The following is a 5,490-nucleotide window of genomic DNA, read 5'->3' on the forward strand; positions in this document are numbered from 1 at the left end:
TGCGAGGACCGCAAAATGTGGCGTCGACTCTGACTCTCTTTTACTACGAACTTCCCTTCGACGGAAGATATCGAGAGCTGAGCTGAGCGCCCGCTGAGTATGGCCGGCGTAATTACAAACGAGTTACGGTTGGAGCTATATCGATTGTACGTATCCCGAACGTTCATCGAACAAGCCAGATCAACTCGGCGCCCGGTAAGATGTACGCTCAGTTATGGCCATGACACACGAAGGGAGAATTCAAACGGCTGTGAGTGTACGGCCCGCCCGGAGTTGTGTGTAGGCAGTGACCTCTCAAGAAAAAACGTAAAAAAATTTTTTTTGACAGTCACCGGTCTGCGACAAGTAATCAGTACGAAACTTGGGTGCAATGCAAAAAACATTTTGAGAATCCTTGCTTGACAACAACGAATCTAACACGATAAAAAAACGATCCCCATCGGTGTACCGCTTGCTTTTCTCGCGCTTCGGCGCAGAATCGCTTATTCAGCTGCCCTTGGAATATGTTCGTTTCGTGCATACTTGATCTCGGTCATTCTTCGGTGAACTCTTAAAGAATTGCGCACTTTTATAGGGGTAGTCTGGTTGCTTGTCTCGACTTGAAATGATTTGTTTTTTTCCGCCCATGACTTTCTATACGATGCCTCTATGCTGGCCTCTGACCGCGGTTGTTCCGAGTTTTCTCTTTCTCTTCGAAAGTCTTTGCGGAAAATTCTGCCTCGTGTGACCGTTGAGCGGTGAGGTGTGTGTGTGTGTGTGTGTCGTGCGGGGTGATGCGAGAGTGTGCCTCGGCGGTGGAAAAATAAAAATAAAACTCTGAGCCCACAAAAATTTAAAAGATGTATGCTTGTCAGCTTAGTAAAGCAGGCTTGACTTATGAGCATACAGCACGCCACATATGACCGTCGAAAACCGTAATACGGGAAAAAAAGTTGATGAATATATCAAGACCGGTCGAATGAATCCGATTCACTTTGGGCTCATAGACCGTTGAATGGTCTTTGACTTTGGAAATTGAAATGAAAAAAATCCAACAAACGGATCGGATCGGTGTTTCTCTTCACTGGGACTCGCTGTGACACGCCAGGCGTTGCGATCAAAAATTTTAGTTTCCGAAGAAAAAGAAAAAAAACGAAAAACGTGTTGATTTGGTGTGTGTTTGGTGATGCGTGGGCGAAATAAAAACCCGCAACTCGCCGGATGCATATCAAACAAACATACACGAAATACCTGGTTGATCCTGCCAGTAGCATATGCTTGTCTCAAAGATTAAGCCATGCATGTCTAAGTACAAGCCGCTAGACGGCGAAACCGCGAATGGCTCAATAAATCAGTTATGGTTCCTTAGATCCACTCCATCCTACTTGGATAACTGTGGTAATTCTAGAGCTAATACATGCACTCGAGCCTCGACTGCGGGCTTTCGGGCTCGCAGAAGAGGTGCTTTTATTAGATCAAAACCAGTCGGGGCCGGGCTTTCGGGCTCGCGCACCGTACCAATTTTGGTGACTCTGGATAACTTCACGCCGATCGCACGGCCTTCGCGCCGGCGACGTATCTTTCAAATGTCTGCCTTATCAACTGTCGATGGTAGGTTACGCGCCTACCATGGTTGCAACGGGTAACGGGGAATCGGGGTTCGATTCCGGAGAGGGAGCCTGAGAAACGGCTACCACATCCAAGGAAGGCAGCAGGCGCGCAAATTACCCACTCCCGGCACGGGGAGGTAGTGACGAAAAATAACGATACGGGACTCTTCCGAGGCCCCGTGATTGGAATGAGTACACTTTAAATCCTTTAACGAGGAACCATTGGAGGGCAAGTCTGGTGCCAGCAGCCGCGGTAACTCCAGCTCCAATAGCGTATATTAAAGTTGTTGCGGTTAAAAAGCTCGTAGTCGGATGTCTGTCTTCGGCCGGGCGGCGCCGCTCTGAATCAAGGGTGTTGCGTTTCACGCTCTGGGAGCCCGGGTGTCAAAGCCCGACTCTCTTCACGGTCGGACAACATCGCCGGAGTGGTGGTCGGTGCGTCGTTGTTGTATCTGCGGCCAGAGTTGGAAAGTTCTTTCGGGTTCTTTTTTAAATTTTGGTCGTAGTTGACTCGATTCGCTCCACCCAGTCAATCGTTCGGGGTGCCCTTCACCGGGTGTCTCGGGCGGCCGGCAACGTTTACTTTGAACAAATTAGAGTGCTCAAAGCAGGTGTATCCCAACGCCTGAATATCGCAGCATGGAATGATGGAATAGGACCTCGGTCCGATTTTGCTGGTCTTTTACTTTTGGACCCGAGGTAATGGTCAATAGAGACGGACGGGGGCATTCGTACTGCGGCGACAGAGGTGAAATTCTTGGACCGCCGCAAGACGAACAACAGCGAAGGCATTTGCCAAGAATGTTTTCCTTGATCAAGAACGAAAGTTAGAGGTTCGAAGGCGATCAGATACCGCCCTAGTTCTAACCATAAACGATGCCAACCAGCAATCCGTCGGAGTTACTCCAATGACTCGACGGGCAGCTTCCGGGAAACCAAAGTCTTTGGGTTCCGGGGGAAGTATGGTTGCAAAGCTGAAACTTAAAGGAATTGACGGAAGGGCACCACCAGGAGTGGAGCCTGCGGCTTAATTTGACTCAACACGGGAAACCTCACCAGGCCCGGACACTGGAAGGATTGACAGATTGAGAGCTCTTTCTTGATTCGGTGGGTGGTGGTGCATGGCCGTTCTTAGTTGGTGGAGCGATTTGTCTGGTTAATTCCGATAACGAACGAGACTCTAGCCTGCTAAATAGGTGACGGGTTTTATCAATTGAAACCGAAGGGAGTACGGAGGCGTCGGGATCAGGTGGCGGCGATTCGGGTCTCGGTGGGACTGGTTCCTTTAGTGAGGCAATCTCTCGGCTTGGTTTCGTTGTGCTTTGTTCGTCGGGTGTACGGCCTTCACGGGTTGGTTGCCTGGCGGATGAGGTATGGCGGGGCTTTGTCGGGAATGTCTCGCGGGGGCTGGCTCTATTGTTATTCGGTCGTCGTCATCCCCGGCGATACCTTCTGCTCTCGCGTCCGTCACGCAGTCTTCTTAGAGGGACAAGCGGCGTCCAGCCGCGTGACAGTGAGCAATAACAGGTCTGTGATGCCCTTAGATGTCCTGGGCCGCACGCGCGCTACACTGAAGGAATCAGCGTGTTTCACTCTCCCTGTCCGAAAGGACCGGGTAACCGCTGAACCTCCTTCGTGGTTGGGATTGGGGACTGCAATGATCCCCATGAACCAGGAATCCCTAGTAGGCGCGGGTCACTAGCCCGCGTCGATTACGTCCCTGCCCTTTGTACACACCGCCCGTCGCTACTACCGATTGAATGATTTAGTGAGGCCTTCGGACGGGCTTGTCGGGGTGCCGTCGAGTGGGGAGCAATCTCTGCCCGTGCGGTGCCTACCAACGGCGAGACTGAAAGATGGTCGAACTTGATCCTTTAGAGGAAGTAAAAGTCGTAACAAGGTTTCCGTAGGTGAACCTGCGGAAGGATCATAAACGAACAAGACAAATGTTTTGCGCATATGGCTTTGGTTGAGCACGAAACAACTAAAAGTTGCAAAACAAAAAAAAACCCCATCAAAAGTCTTTCGGCGTAAGACATCGTATGAACTATGTGTGGGTTGACGGAAGAAAATCATTTATTTTGAACGGGTATCAGGCGCTCTGATGCGCGGTGGTTTAAAGCGGATTCGCCTTTTCAAATTGATTTTTCTTTCCTCTCGGCTCAAAAAAAAACACAAAGTCTTTCGATTTGGTCTATGGCCGTGAGCAAATTCTTCCTGCTTCGATGGTGAATGTCTCTATAGATTCATTCGACCTTTAGCGGCGCTCACAGTGTTGACGTTAGTAGAGTGAAGAATACGATAGCCCGCCTGGGCCGCGAGTACCGAAGGAACAATAAAGGAGATTTTATAAAGTCTTAGTCCCTAAATCAAACACTTTGAAAAATAAAAACTCGGTGGATGGAGAGTCGGAAAAAAAAAAAAAAAAACATCAAGATTTTGAACGGGTATCAGGCGCTCTGATGCGCGGTGGTTTAAAGCGGATACGCCCAATCGAAATTGTTTTTTTTTTTGTTTCTCTCTTCGTCTTCGGGATTTTTTGATTCTCGGTGGGGGACGAAAGTGTGAGACTTTACTCTGGACGTTCTTTTCGGGCGTAGATACTCGTGGTTGCGTGCGTGTGCGTCGTATAGACTAACACTCCAAAGCCCGACACTATGCCGTTGAAAACCGAATGTTTTTTAAGCTTGCCCTTCGCCCTCTCGATGAAGTAGGAAGAATTCAAAATCACAATAACACACTAAACCCAAATTCTAGTACGAGTGTTTATCGGAACATTTTCTTTCTGGCTTTCTTTCTCCGCCCTCGCATTCATTTGCTTGGGCGGGTTGGAGAAAAAGAGAGAAGAAAACGAATATGTCGTTTTATATACGACCCTGAACGGTGGATCACTAGGCTCGTGGATCGATGAAGAGCGCAGCAAAGTGCGCTAATCCATGCGAACTGCAGAACACATGGAGCATCGAAATCTTGAACGTAAATGGCGGCCCAGCTTCTCGCTCGGGCCACATCTGACTGAGGGTCGGTCGAATGATGAACGAACAGAGATTTTTTCAGTCTTGGTTTTGCATGTTGGGTCGCGGCGAGATTTATTTTTCACCCGGCCTGACCGCATAAAAGCTCCCGAATCTCTAACGTCTGGGTGCCGCGCGACTTAAGTGTCCGCGATGCCTCAAATACAAAAAAGGGGGAAAAATAAAAGAAGGTTCGCCCTGTTTTGTTTTTTTCCTCTCTATTCAAAAGAAACCTTTTTCGATGGCAAAACAGATGGGAAATTTTTGAGCCAACTCAAAAAAAAATTTTAGAAATAAACACATCTTCTCGAACAAGGTGTCGGCTGCGTGTGCGCGATATACCGCTTCAACGCGAGTTTAGTTGTGTGTGTGCGCCGGGCGTGTCGAAGTGTCGACCACCGCGAATTATCACTCACTCTAACCGCTCGTTATGCAAGCTTGGTTCGCGCACGACGCGTTGTTTCAATACAAAAAGCCGCAGGACGCCCTGTCACTTTTCGTAAATTAATTTTTGCGAATAACGAGAGACTCGCTTTATTTCGAAAAAAAAAAATTTGAACCGGCAATTATTCAATCTTTCCCGGCTTTAAAACGCCAAAGTCTGCCGAGCTAGATAAAGTGTTGTCTCCTTTTGAAAACAAACAATTCATTCTGACCTCAGTTTAGATGAGACTACCCGCTGAACTTAAGCATATCAGTAAGCGGAGGAAAAGAAACTAACAAGGATTCCCTTAGTAGCGGCGAGCGAACAGGGATGAGCCCAGCACCGAACCTCGCGCCCGGTTGAGCGGGTGCCGAGGAATGTGGTGTTCGGGAGGATCGTGCGCGTCTGTCCGGTATCTATCGTCCAAGTCTCCATGAACGGGGCGAGCAACCCACAGAGGGTG

General features: G+C 48.9%; 3 non-coding genes across 3 annotated transcripts in view; all 3 read left to right on the forward strand.

Annotated features, from left to right (window-relative positions):
• Nucleotides 1–1,227: 1,227 nt before the first annotated feature.
• On the forward strand, nt 1,228–3,522 carry LOC124319199. The gene has a single exon (XR_006912894.1). It is a non-coding gene; the product is annotated as a small subunit ribosomal RNA (ribosomal RNA).
• Nucleotides 3,523–4,461: 939 nt separating this feature from the next.
• LOC124319196 lies at nt 4,462–4,614 on the forward strand. Its single transcript, XR_006912890.1, has one exon. It is a non-coding gene; the product is annotated as a 5.8S ribosomal RNA (ribosomal RNA).
• Nucleotides 4,615–5,255: 641 nt separating this feature from the next.
• Nucleotides 5,256–5,490, forward strand: part of LOC124319201 — a 4,576-nt gene continuing 4,341 nt past the window's right edge. Inside the window, exon 1 of the ribosomal RNA XR_006912896.1 lies at nt 5,256–5,490. This exon is cut by the window's right edge and continues 4,341 nt beyond it. This is a non-coding gene — a ribosomal RNA (large subunit ribosomal RNA).

This window comes from Daphnia pulicaria, unplaced genomic scaffold, assembly GCF_021234035.1.
Source record: "Daphnia pulicaria isolate SC F1-1A unplaced genomic scaffold, SC_F0-13Bv2 h1tg000136l, whole genome shotgun sequence".
NCBI lineage: Eukaryota > Metazoa > Arthropoda > Branchiopoda > Diplostraca > Daphniidae > Daphnia > Daphnia pulicaria.